General features: G+C 37.1%; 1 protein-coding gene across 3 annotated transcripts in view; it reads left to right on the top strand.

The window, feature by feature from the left end:
• The window catches only part of MED13L (mediator complex subunit 13L), a 289944-nt gene that overhangs the window by 159716 nt on the left and 107743 nt on the right, over nt 1-22485 (top strand). The gene's annotated exons all lie outside the window — the stretch shown is intronic.

Genomic DNA, 22485 nt, shown 5'->3' with positions numbered 1-22485 from the left:
TAGATCAAATGCACCACTTAACACACTGCATATTTTAAGTAAGCTAAAATAACTCTAATAGTGGCGACAAAAGATTATATTGATGACTAGGTTTCACCATTTCAATTAATAATATATTATTTTTTGAGCTATCATTTCTCTCTGTATTGATAGTAAAAATAAGTCATTTGCTAAAGGACTGTGAAATTAAAAGTTCTCAAAGTTTGATATGAGATGATGTTCAGGATAGTTAAAGAAAAATTATATATGTGTATAAATTTACACACACAGATTTGACCAGGCAGGTCCAGGAAGATAAAAGAAATTTATATCATTTTTTGTTTTTGCTATAGTAGTGTATCTCTTGTTACTCATTCTTGGAAATATAATCAGTAAAAAAAGAGAATTTGGCTTTGTCCTAAAAAGTTGTGACAGCTAACATCAAACAAATAAAATTTCTCATTTCTAAGGCATATTGAACTTGAAAAGCCTTAGCTTCCAGAGTATTCTTAAAAACAAACCAGTAAAAAAATGTTCTTTTAAGATAACGTAAAAATTATTCCAGTGGTGGAGGTTCTTTCTATTGGAAAGATGTCTATTTTCTACTTTAGTTTAGTTTCAGCCCATACTTGACTGCCCAGAATTTGGAGTTTATATTCCTTAGTCTTTGAATGCCATTTTTAACAGAATAATTGATTGTCCCCAATAGCAATTTGGCTCTTTGATATATACATATCAGATGTATGGTAGCTGAGTTAACACAAATACAAACTTGCCAGTGCATTTTTTGAATTAATTTGCCATCTCTTCCTTGTGGGCAAACCTGCCCTTCTCTTGGGTGATGCGCCAAATAGCCTCACGTGTCTTCAGATATTTTAATTACTTTTGTGTGTGCTGTTAACAGATGCACGTGCACATACACAGTTGGAAGTGTATTACTTTGAGTGCTTTTGTGTCATCTCATCTGGATATTTTCTTGACTCTTAAGCCTAGGATTATTTCTTTAACTTCCTTTTTATGTTCTTATATTACCTAGCTAGAGATGCACTTGTCCTTTGATTTTAGTAGCCAAAAGCAGTTTCTGTGTAATGGGATGGAATATTTTGAGGTACCAATATTCTTTAGCACTTTAAAACTTAACTTCCCTCTCTTTCCTTATCCTCCCCTGTCTCTTCACCTCTTCTTGTTTTCCTTTCCATCTTCCTCTTTCCTGTACTTTCCTTATATTATAGCCCCAGTCATCTGTGTTTCCCTCTTGAGATGCAGAGATAAAAATTCAGGGAAAGTGATCTCACTAGAGGGTAAGCAGATATTTAATCAGTCACTTCATTGTAAAAAGTAACGAGAATCTGTTATTGGTGTCCAGAAAAGTAAGATCATTAGTGATAGCCTTGTAATTTTCCTTGTAAATTAACTTTGCACGTGTGTGGTACCTTTAAGAATTTATGATGGGAAATTAATTTTAAAAAGTAATGGGACAATTTGGATGTATTAATCATACATAATAATTTTACCATAGTTTTTGTTTGCTTTTGGTGGATCTATAAAATTGTAGTCATTTTCTGCTAGTTTATCTGATGGAAGATATATCAGAAGGTACTATGTATTATGTCTCTTGAATTTGAGAATTGTATGAAAAGTGAGAAGATGAGGTTAGAGTCCTGGGGAGCATTTACAGGATTGGTAGAGAAAAGGGATATATAAAGGAGACTAGGGAAGGTCAGTGAGAAAGGAGACAGACCCAGGAGGATTGGTATCATCAAAGCCATGAATTTTTAAAGTGTCAAGATTAATCAGCTATCTCTACCAGTGAGGACATATAAAATACATTCTAAAAGGTAGTTATGCAGTCATGATGGACATGACATGAGCAGTTTCATTGAAGTGAATTTCAGGTTGTGGTAGCCTAAGATATAAATGGGAGTTGAAATGAAGATAGGAATGTAGACTTTTTGTTGTATTTTGTCATAGGTATCTGCAAAGTGTTAAACTGTTGGATCTACTACTAGGAAGGGAGGAGACAAGAGCCTCTGATGAGTCTTAGTGATACTGTCTGTCCTTCTTAAAAGTATCTTTCATATCCCAGACACTCTGCTTTGTACTTTCACAGACATTCTGCTTAGAGTGTTAAATTGAAAGACTGGCTCAACCAGAAATAGCTTGTTTACTTTTTAAAAATTACTTTCTTTTCTTAATAACCAAAAGGCAATCATCAATGTTAATTTTTGGGTTTTGTCCTATTAGTAGTCTAAAAAGTAGACAATAAAAACTTATATCCTGAATATCAGTAGTGGATTTTCACAGTTTAAATATATACTGTCCAGTTTCAAAATGGATTTTAAACACCCTACAGTGTTGTGCTAACTCTCTTTAGTCGTGTCCAACTCTTTGCAACTCTGTGGACCATAGCTGCCAGGCTCCTCTGTCCATGGGATTCTCCAGGCAAGAATACTGGAGTGGGTTGCTATGCCCTTCTCCAAGGGATCTTCCTGACTCAGGAATTGAACCCATGTCTCCTGCATTGCAGGTGGATTCTTCTTTAAAAATGTACCTATATATATCTGTATACATATAGATATATAGTTGAACATATATATACACTGAAGAGGTTTTGTGAATAGCATTGTTTTAATTCCTGCTAGAGGGCTGAAACTAAGCTGGAAATAGAGCTATCCTTGATCACTGCTCCATCCAGAAATATGGATGGTCTCCCATTAACTATCTGATCTTGTGGGATTTACTGAATCTTGTGGACTTCAGTTTTAGCATTTATTATTTCTAAAATGTTTCCAGGGAAATTGTAGAATCTGGGCAAGTCCTTAGTGTATGTATGTGTGTATATATATACATACACACACACACACACACTCACACACACACACATGCATGTATATCTTTTCTGCCTTCTTTGTCTACCACCAGGAACATATTGTTTTCATTGTGTTTCTGTTCTGGCTGTAAGCAGAAAATAGCTCCTTTATTTACCAATTCAGGGGATTTGATTACTGTTCCAGAGGGTCTGAAAGTTTTCAAGAATGTGTCTACAGAAAGGGATTGTGTTAGTTTCAGTAATAATGTTCATAATGAGATTAGGAAGAAGGGAGAAGAAATTTTAGGTACCAGTGGGATTTATATTTATAAGTAGTTGGTTTACTTCTTTGATGTATTTGGACTGTTAGAGGACATAGGGCATTATAAAAATAAAGCTTTTATTAAGTATGGTTCTTCAAAGGTGTTAAATTTCTATCTGAGAACCTGACAGAATGTGAAAGTGTACTTCTCATGTAGGGTTTTATTAATACTTGTGTAAGTTTGAGGTATTATAACTTAATATTTATGGCTGAAGAATATGGAAGCTGTGAGTGTTAAGATGAAATCTTAAATTATGTTAACTGTGAAGCTTCCTCTTTGTTGTAATGTTCAGCTCTGATCTGTTGTTATGTAGTCTTCTGCCTGTCTGGATCTTCTGACTTCAAACTGCTCATGTTTCTAATACCCTGTGTATCCTTCTGTTCGACTACTTTTGGTGAGGCGCTCTCCCATATAAGACCATAATGTGGTGTCAGTGTTTAGGGTGTTACCCAAATTTTATCTGGCATTCCTGTTCCCCAGAAGAAGCCTTTTGTCCAGACAGAGTTGCCCTTCACAGTTCCTAGTAGCATGGTTTCAACTCCTTTTCTCTTTTGTTCGTGTTCTTCCCCCACCCTGCCACCCCTCATCTGTCTTCTCTGGCAACTCAAGTTAACTTTGATCTCTCTTCTTTGAGCTGCTCCCCTGAGGCAACTTTTCTGGCTGGTGTTTTCCTGATATTTTACCTCAATGTTTATCAGTAGTATGTTTTTTACTATTCTTGGGGTGTGTGTGTGTGTGTGTGTGTGTTTTATTTAAAAATTTTTATTTTTCTCTTGAATTTGTACTAAGATAAGAATTCATTAAAAATGATGTCTTAAAATTTATGTAATGTAAAACAAAACATCAAGTTTTTAAGATTACAGTCCCATTTTAAACTATTATCTTTTATAAATGGGTTAAAACATTTGTTTCTTATAATTGTAAGTTTTGCATGAGGCTTTTCTCAATATTACTTAGTGGTTTGTTCATGTTTCAGGTTTGAGCAGTTGGGCTCTCTTTATGATGGTTACTTTAGTTTAAGTATTCCCTGAGTAGAAAGCAGACTTTACCCTGTTGGACTTTGCCACCCATTGCTGGCCTTTGAATTGCAGTTCTGCTAGTGGAAACAGACTTAACATGTTTTGAGTTCTTAACAGACCTCATAGAAAAAAAGGAGGCTTTTCTAGTTGGTTGCACACAGAAAAGCCTAGAAAGAACATTGTTGGGGAACATTTGAAGGATTATTATGAACCACTGAAATTGACCCAGTGTTGTTTGCTGAGTTTATCTGGTACTGAAAATGTAAGAAAACAAAGGAACATCTTAGTATGTATAATTGAAGAGAGTTGACGAAAGTATTTCTCTGTTAGGTGAATTGTTTTAAAAAAAAAAAAAAGGACTGTAGAAGGTGCGTTTCACTGAAGGAGAAAATTGGACTGTTAGCTGGAGAATTTTGAGTTTTGTCTCAGTGGACTTTAAAGTGTTACATCAATTTCAGTGTAAGCAGGCCACCTCCCCTCCTTTGTTTCTTATTTATAATTTCAAGATCTGAAACTTAAGCTTTGTATCAGTGTATGGTTCACACCCCTGAAGTGACCACTTTCTTCTCCTAGTGATTTGTTGGATCCTTGACTATTTCTAGGCCTTGATTTCAACTAGAGTTTTTTAGGAAAGAAGACATTGTGATAGCCCTTAAATACCCAGTTTGTGAAAATAGAAAAAATGGGATTATATGCTTTTACTTTTTGACTTTATCCCTGTAGCCTTTCATTTACCTGGTCTCTAAAAACTTACATTGCTGGTTTGAGACACATGGTTATGTTCAAGTGCTAAATTAGATATGTACTTTCTTGCATTAACCTTGATCATTTTGTGCATGTTTTATAGGTTCAGAAAGATAAATTACTAATAATGGCACTAATAAAGGACCCTAATAATGACAAGGCCCCCCCTTTACCCCAACCCTTAGAAATATATGCAGTTACAAATACCCAGGAAAGACTCAATAAAATACTTGCTAAGTACATTTCAAACCAGAGGATGCTTCAGTTGAAGTATATTACGGTTACATTTGACTCTGTTTGAAGTACAATACAGGGTATGTTGTGTAGCTGCTGTGGAACAGAGCATTCTGTATTTGTGCTTTGATTTTCTGTAAACTACGCTTCCCAAGTTTCAGAGCTCTTTTAATTCCTCTGAGTATATATATCATGGAGAAGCAGCCTTCAGTTGGGCCATTGGCACATTGTATCATCTGATCTCTTTTGAGGATTCATGTAGTGCTCCTGTAACTCCTTTGAACACATCAGATATTTTCAGAAGCAGCTGAAGTCCCTGAGCTGCCAGGTTGGAGTTGATGTGAGGATGACATCAGACAGGATGAGGCAGCTGAGTAGGGACCAGTCATCCTGACCTGCCATGTAAGGATTCAGAATCATCAGTATTGAGTTCAGGAATTAGAACTTCATGTACATGTGATTTTTTTCAAGAATTGGATGCACACATATATACATTATTACAAGTGTTACTGATGGGCCTGCATCTACCATCCAATAGACTGCTCCTTTGGACATAAATGACAGAAGTTTAGGACTGTGTTATGACTCCTGGTTATGCTGTTAGTGTACAGAGTCAAAATGATCCACTTACTATATCCTGTGTTTCTGTTCCTATTTTTTTCCCCTAAACTCTGAGTAGGAATAATAATAAGGGTATATTGATGTCTATATATAGGTTGTTTGGGGGATTAAGTGGGAGATAATTAATATGAATGAATGGGTGACTTGACAGGTTATTTAAAGCCTATTTCATAAGTTTCCTAGATTCTCATAGCACTTTATATACTCTTCACTGTATTATGAATGAAACCTTTCAGCTTTTCAAAATTAAATGACCATAATTCAGGAACAGCATTGTGTATCATTTTATTTTTCCATTTTCAGATTATTTAATATTGTTTGTATACATCAAAAGGCTTCCCTGGTAGCTCAGATGGTAAAGAATCCACATGCAATGTGGGAGACCTGGGTTCAATCCCTGGGTTGGGAAGATCCCTTGGAGAAGGGCATGTCAATCTACTCCAGTATTCTTGCCTGGTGAGAACCCATGGACAGAGGAGCCTGGTGGGCTACAGTCCATAGGGTTGCAAAGAGTTGGATAGTACTGAGCGACTAAGCGCATATACATCAAAGTTGTATTATTTATATAAACCATGAATTAAAAGTAGATACTTCCCGAATTTTCCTCTTGCTTGAATAGGCATCGGTCAGACCTTCTAGAAGCATATTTTTGCACTTGGTTTTTACTTCGCTTTTTTCCCTATTGTTCCTCATAAGGTTGCCAGAAAGGGGACAGTTGTTTTCTATTCTTTTTCCTTCTTAAACACATTTATCACTTATGTAGCTTGAAGTGAGAAGAATGATCTAGATAAGAGTATTTGACATGGAGTGAAGAATGATAGGTAAAATTGGGACTCTACTACAAATATGAAATGAATAAATGCCATATATTTTGATCAACTCGTTAATTAGTGAAAGAACAAGTAACATGTGAAAACCAATTCAGAGATCATTTGAGTAGCTAGCTTCTTCTAGAAAATGAATTGGTATATATGCACTTACAACTTAGTAGCTGTTTGAACAAATAATGCACATAAATTGAAAGAATAAAACTTATTTTTTTTTCTTACCTCGAATTGCTTATAAATAGGACACGTGTGTCTGTTGAGCACCATGCAGCTTCCCAGACCTTGCAATCAGGTTGGCTCTCCACTGCTCTTATTTCCTGTCCCTACTGATCTGACTTTATTGCAGAGAATGCAGTATAGTGTAATATTGAGACTGTAGACTGCCTTGAGCTAGTGGTTTGTGTAGAGTCCAACAGATGTCACTTTTTTCCTCTGGCCCTGCCAATCTAAAATATCCCACCACATCCATGCGAATTTGCTGCAGTGTTCTGAGGTGTTGGGTACACAGTTGAGGAACTGTGTACCCAACTAGATAATCCTTGGATGGGCATTTTCCCAATACAGTATTGTAAGGACAACCTGTCTTCCATTGACCTTATTTCAGAGTTTTGAATAAATTTCTTTTTTTTTTTTTTATTGAATAAATTTCTTTAAAAAGTACCCCAAGGAGCTTCTAATGTGAATTGTCAAATTTTCTTTCAAAAACAACTTGCAGAATGGTGGTGGTACCATTGATTTTCCTGGTACTGTCCATGATTAATAAACTACATGGTGTTTATCCTCAGACCCTGCCCAGTGTATAGACTGTTCTAGTAGGCCAGTTAATCATGGTGCTGTGATACACTTGAGCTAGGGATAGCAGTTTCTTGAACTTTTTGGCTTCAAAACACCTGTGAACGTTATTGAGCACCCAATAGAGCTTTTGTTTATTGGGTTATACTTTTCAGTATTTAAAGAAATAAAACTGAGAAAAGTTAAAATGTTTATAAATTTTTAAAATAACAGTAACAAGCCCACTATATGTTAACACAAATAACTCTTTTTTAAAATAAAATAACACTTTTTAAAAGATGAAAATATTTAGTTGGAAGAGTGGCACTGTTTTTGTGAATCTCTTTAAAGTTTGGCTTAAGGGAAAACAGCTGTATTCTTGTGTCTGCTTCTGCTTATAGTCTGTTGTGACATAAACACCATGTAGTCTCTGGAAAACTCCATTGTGCACTTGGAGAAAATCAGAGTGAAAAGGATAATGTCTTCATGTTATTTTGAAAGTAGTTTTGACCTGCTGCCTGCTTAGTATTCCTGCACTTTAAAAAAATTTCAACCAAGATGTGGTTTGTCTGCATTTTATTCTTAGGCCGGGGCAGGTAAACTTTTCCTGCACATAGTAAATATTTTCAGCTTTGCAGGGCATATGGTTTCTGTCAAAACTAGTCACATCCCATGCTGCACTGGAAAAGCAGCCATAGACAATATGTAAGCAAAAAGGCAATAGACTATTCCAATAAAACTCTATTTACAAAAAATAGGTGACCATGAAGTGGAGCAGGACCTAATGGTCCTCCCCTACCTCCACCCCACTCATGTCCCCAGCTTCCCTTTTGTCTGTGGAAAAATTTATCCAAAGAATAAGTTTAATCCAAGAAGTGAGAAAATAGAGAAACAAAGAAAAATCATCAAAGGAGACCTAATGAGCGCTTACTCCTTGGAAGGAAAGTTATGACCAACCTAGATAGCATATTAAAAAGCAGAGACAGTACTTTGTCAACAAAGGTCCGTCTAGTCAAGGCTGTGGTTTTTCCAGTGGTCATGTATGGATGTGAGAGTTGGACTGTGAAGAAAGCTGAGTGCTGAAAAATTGACACTTTTGAACTGTGGTGTTGGAGAAGACTCTTGAGAGTCCCTTGGACTGCAAGGAGAGCCAACCAGTCCATCATAAAGCAGATCAATCCTGGGTGTTCATTGGTAGGACTGATGCTGAAGCTGAAACTCCAATACTGTGGCCACCTCATGTGAAGAATTGACTCATTTGAAAAGACCCTGATGCTGGGAGGGATTGGGGGCAGGAGGAGAAGGGGACAACAAAGGATGAGATGGCTGGATGGCATCACTGACTCGTTGGACATGAGTTTGAGTAAACTCCAGGAGTTGGTGATGGACAGGGAGGCCTGGCGTGCTGTGATTCATGGGGTTGCAAGGAGTCGGACACGACTGAGCGACTGAACTGAACTGAACTGAATGAGCAAAGTCAAGGACCTCAGGGGTTATAGATAATATTCTGAGCCATGTCCTTTGAGCTGTCTTATAAATACTAAAATCCCCACCGGGTGGAAGTTTACAGTCTGATGACCAGACTGTAGTCAAGACATAAACTACCCAAATTCCAAGAAATGACCTCAGAGAAACCAATTTCAAGATGACTGTCAGAGCTGATGGTGCTGTTTCTACATGTTGCCCCCCTTGCTCTGTCTGTAAAAGCTCTTGCCCACCGATTGTCAGTGGTGGGGAGTTAGCCGTTGGACAGGAGTCTGCTCTCCTGCTGATTGCCATCCTCTGAAATAAAGCAAACTCTTCTCTTCACCAACTGGCCTCTTTATTGACTTTCAAGAGGCAAGCAGCTGAACCCCCACTCTCAGTTGCAATGGAATGTAGTTGGCCCTGGTACCTAACTTTGCAGACCTCTGCCCTTAAAAGGAAATTTGCCATCCGGATAGGCTGAAGTGATCGGCTGAGACGCCATATAGCTAGAAAGTCGAGGATTCAGGTCTAGGCATTTCTAGTTTCACAACCATTATTTTTCCTCAGTTTTTCATGCTGACTTCACTAGTAAGGTTAATGATTACACCTTTAATGTAGGAGTGATCATTGATTATAAATAAATTTTTCGAGGTAAATGTTTATCTAATTACAAAGTTAATATAGGGGCTAGAATTTAGAATCTCCATGGATACCCAAGAGATGATTTTGTATGTGTTTTTATCATAATAAATCTCATGCACAGCACAGCATTTTAATTCTCATGATAATTCACTAAAACGTACATATCTGACAGTGTTTTCTCTTTAACTGAAAAACTATTTTATTCTATTTAAATTTTTATGTAGAGTGGGAAATAAATGTATATAGTATAAAATTTAAATAGCACAAAATTTACATAGGTGAAAATGTCTCCTCCACTTAGTGCCCAGTTTTTCTCCTAGTGTTAAATCATGTTGAACCTGGAAAAACATGAAAATGTTGGTTGTTCAGTTGTGTCTGACTCTTTGTAACCCCATGGACCCACTAGGTTCCTCTGTCCATGGAATTCTCCAGGCAAGAATACTGGAGTGGGTTGCTATTCCCTTTTCCAGGGGATCTTCCCAACCCAGGGATCAAACCCTGGTATCCTGCATTGCAGACAGATTCTTTATCATATGAGCCACCAGGGAAGCCCCCAGTTTCTTTTTGTCTGTCCAGAGATTAGTTTATGCAGATACACAGTGTGTATGTTTATTTCCCTTTTCTATACACACAGTATACCACATGGTGCACATAGCCTACCCATCGTCCCATTGCTTTATTTTACTTTATAGTAATGGTGTACTGAAGATCAATCCAAGTATGTACATATGGGACTGTATAGGAAGTTGACTAGTTCCAGAATTTGTTTACTTTGTTATCTGTGTTCTGTGAATAGCTTTTCTAACAGTTTTTTGTTGTTGTTTTGTTTTTTTTTAAAAAATGGTTTTGTTTTGGTATTTGGTCAACATGAATAAAATAACTTGACAGAGTCCTTCCAAAGATCTTACTGTTGTCAGGAACGTAAGATATAAGCACTTAAAACAACTAAAGATAAGACACTGTATATAATTAGTGTCTTGGTTTGTGAAATATTAAGCACTAAAGGGAAAAATTGTAAGATATTGATGTGGGTTCTAGTGGAGAGAAAAGATTCGTGAAATTAACTGTATTTTGTCATATCTGAGGTTTGGGTGATTTGGGGTAGAATCGTGGAGAGGAAAATAGCAAGGAGACATATCCCAGCAGTGTCTCAAGGAAATTCTCGGCGTCTCGAGAGGAAGGTGCAGTGGAAGATAGGAAGAGATTATTTCAAATAAGAGACCTCAAGTGATCTTGACAGTTAAATAGAAGTTCTTTTATGACATTTCTCTGTTGTGGGCCCAAGATGTAGAAAAGATGATAAATTGCTTTGCAGGATCTGTGTATCACTGAATTTATGTGCTTGTACTAAGAAACTGTCTAGGTATTCATTTTTGGTGGAGAGCTGAGCCACAGATGAATTTTGCCTGTAGACACTGTTCTGTCTTTAAGCCACAGTGATAGATTTGGAATTTTTATTTATTTTGGTGAGTGTGGGCAAAGAATATGTTCTTTGAAAGAGCATAACATCTAGATAGCAAGTTTAAAACCACAACAGCTTTCTGCATTAATGAGGCTTTGATTACTTGTAATAGTTCATGAGTACAGATAGAGACTTAAACACTATTATAGTAATGTCTAAATAATCAGATTAGTTGTCTGTTAGAGTTTAAGAATTGCAAAAGAGCCACCAGTAAACATTGTCCTGAGAATTAAAGATCTTAAAACAAACAGGAATACCAAGCTTCTTTTGATGGCTCAGTCCAAACTGGCCGCTGAGTTATGGAGATTCATTTATAACTTTCCCCTCTTGCTCTTGATTCCTTGCTTCTGCAGATTTTATTAACATAGCCTGGGACTGTCTTTAGTTAGTGACTTTTGCATTGTCTTATTTTCTCTCTTGCCAAAGATTTTAGCCTTTACAACCTGCAGGCTCTTACTGCTCATGATAAATTTTTTTGAAGCTATCAGTGCCTCACGTTATTGAAATCGAGAGGCATCTAAGCCTTGTTGTAGCATTAACAGGGATTTTTTTATAGTGCTCCCTGGTGCCACTTTGGCCTCTCTGTGTGGGTTTAATCAGTTGGCATCTACTTCAGACTCGAGGAGAAGGCATCAGCAGAAAGGCAGTCATGCTTCCCAGAGTCCACAGTATAGGCTTGGATGTGTTCTCACAGTCAAATTGAAATGGTAGAATAAAAAGCCAACCAAGATAGAGATAGTCAGTAGCACAACTTTAAGTTGGAAGGAAAGGGAGCTAATATTAAGTTAGGAGTATTATTCATTGAGATACTGTGCTAAATGTTGTACATAAATTATTTCCAGTCTTCACTACATACTTGGAACTTTGTGTCATTTACCTTGGTTTTACAGATGAGAATGTGGAGACCTAGAGAATTTCATTAACAGAGTTAAAAAGTGCCAGAGCTAAGAGCGCATTTTCCAGGAGAAGGCAGGACCTTTCTGCATGCTGCTCGCTAGGTTGTTGTGTTTTGTTACTGTGGCTCAGTGGTAAAGAAATCCACCTGCCAAGCAGGAGACACAGGTTCGATTCCTGGGTCAGGAAGATCCCCTGTGAAGGAAATGGCAACCCCCTTCAGTATTCTTGCCTGGAGAATCCCATGGACAGAGGATCCTAGTGGACTGTGGTCCATAGGGTCACGGAGACACCTTAGTGACTGAACACCACCAACGTTGCTCAGCCTGTGAGGAATGGCGGTGAGCGAGGCTAGACTGCGGCCAGGGCACAGCGGGATCCCTGTTCTCCCAGGGTGCGTGCCCATGATTTCAGCAACCAAAGAATAAGTACTAATCTTCCTCCAGAAAATGAAAAACGTTAGAGAAAGATAAAAAGTAGAGGCTTAATGTTAGGTGTGATGTCATAAAGAACAAACAAAAACCAAATGATTTCACTTTTTAGCTCCCAGGCTAACTGCAGACAATGGAAAACTGTTTTGTGGAGAAGGCACACAAAGCAAAGACAGAGATCAAGCAAAGGCAGTGTTCAAGGTTTTGAAGGAGATTCCTAATCTTGCTTTTCTTTTACAGACCTTGCTTGCACTATAAAGCCCAAGTAGGACATTTAAATGCATGTTTAGAAGGAAGAGTTTCCAGGCCTTGGGCGTTTGTTGGGCACTTGGCCTAAGGGTCTAAGCTGCAAGCTGCTCAGTTGAGGGCTCCCTTGTGGTCATCGCCTGGTTTGAGTCTTCCCCTAGTGCTGTTAAACTGGAAGTCTTTCTAGGTATCAGTTTGAATCCTTGGGTCAAAGGAATAGAGATCAGGGGTACAGAGAGGTGAGTTTCTATCCATCTTTTGATATTTTGCCTAAATATTCAGTGACTGGTGCTTAATAGTAAATTTAAGAATACACTTTATTTGTGGCATTTAGCCAGATTTAGAATTTTGGAGGAGAAAATTGTTATTGTCCCCTCGTTTATTCATTTATGTATTAGATGAGGTGTAAGGAAAAGCAGCATTCTTTCAAAGCTTAAAAATTGAGCATAGGTTAAATGCTTAAGAAAACTTTTAAGTTTTAATATTTAACAATATGTTGTATTCAGGAGATGTGAAACAGGGAAAAAATAGAATAAAGAGATGCATGTTAGTCGGAAGTTTTGAGAAAGCTGCCTGATAACCACCTAACCCTTGTATTGGTCACATGAAGCTGAGAAGGACAATAAAATAACAAACCTTAGTTTTCTCTGGTAAGAGGGTGAATGTTAAACTACAAAGAATAATTTCATGCATTCAGATCCATCTTTAGGGAAATCAGTAATTGGGTTAATATTTAGAGACAGAAAGTATGACCATCAGTGAATTAAGAACCAAGACAGTATCCTAACCCCAGCAGAGTTGTAATTTATGTGATTGATAATAATTTTTAAATTTAATTACTTTTCTGGCATATGTTTGGAAAGCATTCTAATAAAACACTCAGGTCTAGGTCTGAGTGTACATTTATTCACCTTTGTCAATAATAGATTTTGGCTTTTCACCAAGTATATCTTTTATCCCTTCTTTTCTTTTCAGCAAATTAAACATTTTCAGAACTCTGTTAGATTTGGGTGGGGGACTGTTAATTATTTTTATTATAGGGAAGTTAATTTGCACTCTGTCTTACTTTTGTTTAGGTCCTGCTGTTATTTCACTGTTTGATGGACACACTTAATGGCTAAATGAGAGACAGGTGACCTCAGACCAGTTAATAATATAAAATTGAGTCCAGTGGGGTAGTAACGCACTAAGCATTCTTGTTTTCATAAGAAAGCTATAATGTTGTAACTCCAATATATTTCCCAAGGTCAGAGCTAGACAGAGGCAGACTAGTGATCTTTTCTCCCCGTCTGTAGTTCATTGTACTTTCTGCTATGTTACCAAGCCTTCAATGATTTAAGTGCTCCTGAGTTTTTTAAAAATTGGAGGTTCAAAAAAATTATAAAAGTAATAAAAGCTGTAGGAAAAAGTAGGTAGTTTAGAAGGCAACAAAAACCTCCCTCTTCAACTGTTTTGCTCCCAGACTTGTAAGAGGTAGTCCCTGTGAATGGTCTCTTAGGTATCCTTTCCGAATTTTATTCAGAGGACTCTAATATTGTATCTTTGTACTAGTAATTTTTCTTTAATCTACCATAAAATTAAGGAAAATTAAACACTTTACATTTTAATTCAGTTTCCTAGCTTCCAAGTGTGGACTTTCAAACTACTTAATGCTACTTTTTAATAAAAGAATCTGGTTTGTTATGTGCCTGGAGTTGGAAGGACCTGTGAGGTAAGAAAGTCCCCTTAGCTTTTTAAATAAGAGGTTAAGTGATTTGCGCAGAGCTCCACAGTGTTTAATTCCAGTAAGCAGTTCCAACCTGTAGATTTCTGTTCTTCCCACTGCCTCTCAGTTCGTTTTATAGGCTTAAAAGTGAACTGTGTATCATAAACAGGTGTGTCTCATATGTGTTCTAAAGGAGTTGCTTTAAAAAATCCAATCCATCAACTACCTGGCACGCAACAGATACTTGAATATTTGGATTTAAATTAAGTAATTTTTCATTACAGTTCATTAAAAAAGTGAGGGTGTTGTTATTTTTAAGAACTTTTCCATAGTAAATGCGTAAATTTTAGTTTCATTCTGCTCTCAGAGAATCAAGTTGTTTTTCTTCACACTCAAAAGCTATTGTGTTGGTCCTGACCACCTTTCCAAGCAGACAAGAATCTACTTGGGCCTCCTGCAATGTTTGGTCTACTCAAGTGCCAAATTTCCTATTAATCCTTTTCCTCCAGTTAAAGGGCAATTTTAAAATTATGTCATGTTGCAAGATGGAACCAGATTCCCACACATTTCAGATCAGATTACAGCTCTGTTCTGCATACTTGAGTGAGCTAATTTTATGAACCAATAGTCTCCCTCATACTGGGGGGCGGGGGAAGGGGTATGGCTGGAAATTGGAGTGTGAAGTTTGGGGCAGGAAGCTGATTGGAATTTAAGTGGTGGTGCTGCTGGTGGTGTAGTGTTAGGGGACAGAGCATGGCCCGTGTAAAATCATGCTTACTGGCCAAGATTTGGCAGGAATCACATCTACCAGTTACCTTGACATAGTATAATATGAAATAGTGTGCAATCAGCCATGGGTATGTAAACACATGTGAAGTTTAAGGGAGCTCTGCAGTTTTATAAAATTCATTCATATGAAGAATCCTTGCCTTGTTTTGTCACTGTATATGAAATATAACGAAAATATTCCTTGTGTTTAGACAAGTGCAGTTAAAAACAGGGCATTAAGGGTCGTTAACAAAAGTATCTGCAGGATGGCAAGCCTGCTTGTTCTTCAAATAGCAGATCAACAGCTTGCTTAGAAACCTATTTGAACATATAATAAAAACCAGTGCTAGCTTAATGTTAAATCAAATAAGATATAAAAGCTGAAAACTAAAAAGTTTAAGTTTCCTGAAATGTAAGAAATTGCTTCCCAAAACTGATGTGAATGCTGATTTACCACAGTGTTTGAGTGCTTTTAGCTAATTGGATTTATTTGAGCTCACTTTTTTGATTAACTTTATTTGATTAACAGATTAACAGATTTAAAATGGCAAAAAAAAAGATACTTTAAAAGATTATTTTAAATATTAAAACTTAGTTATTACTAGTTTGGAGAATTGGAAGATACCTAAAGAGTCTTACTTGTCCTGTAAATTAGAGTAAGAAAAAAAACCATGTCAAATGAAGCCTTTACTACGGTAGAAAACCCGGAAAGATTCTGTAGGACTGTGGTTCTGAGTGTGGCATGGGAAGTGCAGTTTACTTGCATACGTTTCAGCACTGCTTTCCTCGCCCTTTGCTGGTGCGGGGCTTGGAACTGTGAAGGCTCGCTTCTGAGGACTGTTGATGTTAGTATACTGAAAGTGTGAATAAGTGCCTTTTGAATAGGTATCCATCTGAATAGTATTGGCTCTGCCTGAAAGTTGTTCTTCATAGGGTACCCCATTTAGAAGAACAGAAGTTACTTTGCTCTTCTAATTCATTAGCAAATATGGAACCAAGCTGAAACATACCATGCTAGAGCAACACCAGATGAGTGATTTGGTGTCATCTGTGCCGTGAAAGAGAATGAGTTTTATTTCCAGTGTTTGTCATTAATTAGTAATCGCTTTCTCAACATGTGACTTGGATTTTATAGAAACTTGTTTAAATTGTTTTAAAAACCATTTTAGTTAGTTGGATTCAGTCAATCATGACTGTTGACTGAACTTAATTAACATTAAGCATAAAGAGTGGAGAAAGCTTTCATTGTCTAAAACAATTATAAGTGGAGTTAATGTTTCTTACTCAGTTGAAACATTTCTGTCTTGAAGCACCTTGACATTACTTTAGTTCATGAAATTTCATCTGTTTTCAGAATTGAAAGAAAGTATTATAGCTGTCATCATTGGAAAATTAAATATTTATCTCAAACTGTATATGATGATATTGAAGTACTAGTGATTGTTGTTTTCTTCTTCCTACCCTTGTATTTCTTGGGGGTTCCCCAGTGGCTCAGCAGGTGAAGAATTTGCCTGCAGTGCAAGAGACACAGGTTTGATCCCTGGGTTGGGACGATAACCCTGGAGAAAGAAATGACTACTCACTGTATGACCCATTATATATATATACACACACACACCAAATATCAACTGCTAGTTATTTGTAAGATTCATTTAACAATGTTAAGAGAAAAAAACCAGGCTCTCAGTGGCAGAGAGTGATTTCTAATACAGTTCACTGTTTTTTACATTCTTAGAGCTGTGTTACTAATTTGTATTTTAGAGATGTCTGTACTGTGTATAAGTTGAATCTAGGAGTACTTGTGTATTTCGTATGTCACCCTAACACGGTGGCCCTCAGCCGTCTTTGGGCCTCCAGGGGACTGTGCAGTCTGTGCTAGACCTTGCACTGTGTGCGTTGTCGTCATTCTTACGTTATGCTGGCTGCTGGGCAAGTGCTCTCAGTGTTTTGAGAGGCACTGTAGTGTGATACTTGAGAGTCGACTTTGAGGTCAGACTGCCTTGATTCAAACCCTAGGTTTCCCACTCACCAGTGGTGTGACCTTAGGTGAGTAAAGTTACTTAATGTCTTTTTTTCCAGTTTATCTGTAAAAGAAAGGCAATTGTTGTTCCTACACCACAGGATTGTTTTGAAAATTAAATGAGTTAATACTTACAAAGTGCTTAGAAGTGTGCCTAGCGTTTATTTACTAGTGAAATGAACTAGTCATTTAATCCTCATAATAACCTTTACAGAGAGATGGTTGTCTTACAGATGTGAAGAGTAAAGCTCAGAGAGATTATGTGCTTTGCATAAGGTCACACAACTAGTGATTGTGGCTCTGAGATTTAAATTCTGGGCTGTCCAAAAATGTGCGTTGGGATTATAAGTGCCTTTTTTATAATAGCCCTTGCATTTGGACAGTGATTTTATCTAGTTTAGCCTTTAATGCATCCTGTCAAAAGTGACTGATGCTTATGCTATATAAAACCTGAAAAACCTATAAAAAATTATAGTTAAGTATGCGTGAAAAAATAATCAGGCCTGATTCTAATGGGTAAAAAGGGCATATGGGGGATTGTATTACCTGTTTCTAAGTCATGAAAAAAGTAACAGTTTAAATTTTATGATACTTAGTACACATCAACTACTCTCCTACCCACCCACCCTCCCTAAAAAAAGTAAAATACATAATTTAGAATAAAGTCAGCTGTATATGAATTTAACAAGTACTTGTTTGAGTGAAATAAAATTATTGGGAAGAGAAACGTTATAATAAACTGAGAAAGGTGTGTATGTTAATATGGAAAAAACTTGAAATTGCTAATACAAAATATAGGCGCTGAAGTCAAATGTGAAATGAAACATGCTCATTAAAAATAAATACACCAGAAAAGCTTATTTATCTTGCCTGTACTTTAAAATGAAGCTTAAAAAAAATCCTATTGAACCAATAATAATTTATCTGTATTTTGGTGGTTACATTAAAAATTTTTCAAAAAGTACTTGAAAACCAGCAATACTAATAAAAAGAATAACAATAGTCTGATCATGATAAATATATCAAGTATAATATCTAGGAAATACTGAAAATGAACGTATTAATTAGACCTTTCTGTGTGCAAATGGTTAATAGATTAAAGAACAACCATTTTTTATGAAACAAAGACTCAGAATAATCTTGATAGCAAACTTTGCAAGAGAAGGGTTTTGTTCACCCATCCTTTTTCTTAAAACACTTTTGCAACCCCATGGACTGCAGCCCGCCAGGGATCTCTCTGACCCAGGGATTGAACCTGCATTTCTTGCATTGCAAGCAGATCTTTACTGCTGAGCCACCAGGGAAGCCCCCAAATAAATGGAGATGGAAGTAAATGGGAAGTATACATTCATATATATTAATGAAGCAAAAATAAAATGGACAAAACCAAGGCTGGTGACACTTAAGGGTTGCCTCCACGCTTATTTACTGGAGGCAAAAACTTATTTAATGCTTTAAAAAAAAAGTTAATCAGTCTTTCTAGATAGTGATATTGTACTGCAAAACAAGAACTGTAAAATTCATGTTATTCTTTCACGTAGTGATACTGTTTCTGGCAAACAATATCATGGGAAAAAATTTTTTTCATCGTTGTTTCTAATTGTATTATTTATATTTGACCAATAACTGGGACCTCCCTTAATTTTCAATAGCTCAGCAAAAATATTTGTTTGAATATGGATTTATATTTTCACTCACATTGAGATTTTTTATAGTATTTAACATGTGCTTCTAAGTAATCAAGAATACCAAATGTGTATGATGCTTTGCATTTGTATAAAATAACTTATTAATAATGATAAAAGTCCTACACAAATCTTGCTGGATACCAGTTTCTTTTTCTGTAAATGAGGGTGTGAGACAGAATGATACCTGACACAGATTCTGTGAAGCCTGTGAACCAAGGACAGCAAGAGGTGATGGATTCTTAAAAGTTATTTTTTGTGGCCAGGAAGTTTCCCCCTCTCTCCCTCCATCCCTGCTTGATGGTATTTGACTTCTACTTCGCTGACTGATGACTAGGGAGTTGAGCACAGGGCCCAGTCTTTTGTTCAGGATTTCTGTAAGTCAGTGGATGATAGGTGGATAGAAGAATCAATGAATGATCCTGTTATAGTTTTTACTTCTTTAAATTTTCTCCCAGTTTTATTGAGATATAATTGATACTAACTAGTTTTTATTTTTTGTAAAGCTGGTTAAATAAGAAACACATGCTATTCTTGCAGTATTTTTACCCTCAGTGAGCCTCTTGTTATGTAAAATATATAAATGGAATAATATCTTAGCACCTACTGGTTAAAGTAGTACTGTGTACTACTTTTATAAGCATTTTTTCAAAGATTACTTAGTTCTGATAATAATCCTATTAGGTAATAGGATTTACCTATTTACCTTGGTTTATGGATGTAAAACCTAAGGTGCAGTAAGGTTAAGTAGCCCACTCAAAGTTGGACAGCCAGCAAGTTAAAGGGGGCTGGGCTTTGAGCCTGCCTTCATACTTCCTGCTCTCCCATATCTCTGCTCTTACCTCAGTGCCTTTGACTTTGGTGGATTCTGTGTTGAGACTGGGTAGCCAGAGCAAGAATTTGGGACAGGCAGGGTTTTACCATTGGACCAGGCAGTTCACCTGCTGGTTGGAAATGAGGAGCCCAGGCCAAAAGAAGGAAAAACTTGTCAGGACTTGAGGAGTGAAGGAAGCCAGGCTGGATATCATCTTTCAGGAAAAGAGACAAAGGCTAGGCTTGTTTTAAATGAGGGATGTGTTTGGCCAACAAGTCTTGGTTCCAAGTATCAGCTTTAATAGAGCTGTTCTGGATTCCTTTGGTGTTATTCATTTCTGCCAGTAAGTTTCTGACTGTTAAGAGGTGTCTACTTGATGAGCTGTTGCAATGGGAAGATGTCGGATCTTCAAATAAGGCAGACCCTCCATATCCCTTGGGCCTTGAGTTTTTCTCAGTCACTTTTGGAAGCAGCATATTTATCATTCGCATGGACCAGGTCATGAGTGCTGCATTCTCTTGAGTACCTTGGCTCTTGTGCCCAGGTTCCCTTGTTACACCCAGAGCTCTTTGGTTGTGAACTTAAAATTAAGGGCCTGTCGTTCCCCAACCCCCCCCATTAGATTAGATTTTTATATCTTGGAAACATGATTTTTTTTTTTAACGTGGGCTACCATGAGTACATGAAAGGTGATGCCCATTCTAGCATATATATGGTTGTGCATAGCAGTGATAGATATTATTTCAGGTTAGAATCCTCACAATCCTAGAGAGGGCATAGACTGATCGTCTTTAAAATGTAACGTTTAAGCATTTGAATCCAAAGCACTGACGTTCTGAAAAGCATATGTGGAAAGTCAATTCAAGTTTGTATGTAGAACTCAGATTTCTTACTCTGAGAAAAGCTATTGCCAGTCCTAAGGTAATAAACAGAGGCAGCAGGAGTCAGGAAGCAAATTTATAGGCCAGTGATTCCTGCTTACCACAAACATTGTCAGTATTTTGCCATCCACCTTTGGGTTTATGCCAAGGTGGAACTCTTTAGTTGACCATTTTGGAAATTCTAAACCATGTGTCAGGAGTGTTTATATTTGAGAATGTTGATGTTTGAAAATTGGTCATCAGTAGAATATATTCTTACAGGGCAGGTTATCAATACATTCTTACTTAGACTAGTATTTGTGTCAAAGGCATTTGTTAAGAAAACCAGGTCTTGTTAAAATGAGCCTTGCTGTTTTGGGGAGATACTTCTGACTTTGTGTTGTCAAGAGTGTACTTTGCTGTTCCCATTACTGTTGTCAGTTGTCAGACACATTGCAGGCCCAGAGCACTCCTCAGTGCTGTCCCATTGTTAAATAAGAAGGCAGTATGTGATTTTTGGTGCCGTTCCCTAATTTGATTTTCCCTCAGACTTATAGGTAAAAATGGATTTTGATTTCAGGATTCATCCCGTGAATATTTGTGTTAGAGTGACATCTTAACATGGTCTTGGTGAATAAGACTGGTTTTTAAGTCAAATACTTTCAGATACCTTCTTTGCATCTCTCACCTCAGATAACCTAAAGTAATTTAAAAGATGAAATTAATTTGAATAAATGATCCCTGTATTGCTATATATTGAGTCTTGCTGAGTTCTGAGAATTTGCTAGAAGCTTTATGTGCATTTTCTCATTTAATCCCCCATTTTAATCCTGTGATGTAAGAACTGTTATCTTCATTTTATAGGTGAGAGCACTGAAGTGTCTGTAGTGATTTTCATAATGAGTGGCACAGATAGTCATGCTGCAAACCCAGAGTTGTTTGGCTCTGAAATCTGTGCTCTTTACCCCTACGGTTATATTACTCTAATGAAGAGATCAGACACCACTGAGCAGCTGAACTGAATGAAGTTAAGAGGGGTGGTAATTCACGAGAGAGATTTGTCGTCTGCTTTTTCTCCTTTTTTCTTGTTGAACTCATCACAGATCATGTTCATGTGATGTGTAATAAATCCAGTAGAGGAGATAAAACATCTGCTTCTTCATTCAGTAACCATTTGTTGAGATCTCACCTCATCTTCTACCAGTGTCCTTTCATCCTGTATTCTGATAAGGATCTCCAAACTTTTGTGTAGAAGACAAATCTATTAAAGTGCATGAATAAAAATGTTACTTTGTGTCTTTTCTCCCTTTCTATTAAAAATTCCAGCTTTGTGGATATTTTGTTGTCGTTCAGTCATGTCTGACTCTTTGTCACCCCATGGACTACAACATGCCAGTCTTAACCTTTGCTTCAGTATTTCCTGGAGTTTTTAGATCTTACAAAAGATATCAGTGCTAGTCACTCCCTACACTTCTTTGGCTCTAAAATGCATCTCCTCCCCCTCACCAGCATCTTAACATCTCAAATTGTGGTATTTCTTACTTAAGAATTGTAATTAGTGCTTTTTATTTCTTAGCGTTAGTAAAATAACAGTATCTACAATTTATCATATCTTACATTCAATGAAATACAGTTAGGTGTGGAAAGTTAGAAAGTAAATGAATAGCTCCATATTGGTGATGTCTGCTCATTTATTTATTTAGCTGATAGGAGTATGTAATCAAAATGGTTTTTTTGAATTTTCCCTCTCCTGCATAGAATTTTTTAATTTCCTGTCACTGTTACCAGGTGCCTGTTGACAGAATAAGTGCTATCCAAATGTCTTTTCCCAAGGCGTACTAATGTGGACCATCTTAGAATTGTTGAAGCAGGTAAACTGTCGTTGGATGATCAACATAGGTATCATAGAGAACTATGTTGAAGCACACGTTTCAGCATTGTGTAGATTTGTTCTGTAGCACACATTTCCGTGTTGTGCTGGCCACATGATGCGGCCTCGCGGAATCTCAGTTCCCCGACGAGGGATCACACCCAGGCCCCCAGCAATCTAAGTGCGGAGTCCTACCACCGGACCACCAGGAAAGTCCTGACCTTATCATTTCCTCATCACTTTTAGATTTAGAAATGATCTTGGGTTTCATTTCTGTTGCCCACGCATTTTCTC

The sequence above is a fragment of the Dama dama genome, chromosome 5 (assembly GCF_033118175.1).
Source record: "Dama dama isolate Ldn47 chromosome 5, ASM3311817v1, whole genome shotgun sequence".
In the NCBI taxonomy this organism is placed as follows: domain Eukaryota; kingdom Metazoa; phylum Chordata; class Mammalia; order Artiodactyla; family Cervidae; genus Dama; species Dama dama.
This window is presented reverse-complemented; position numbering and strand designations above follow the sequence as displayed.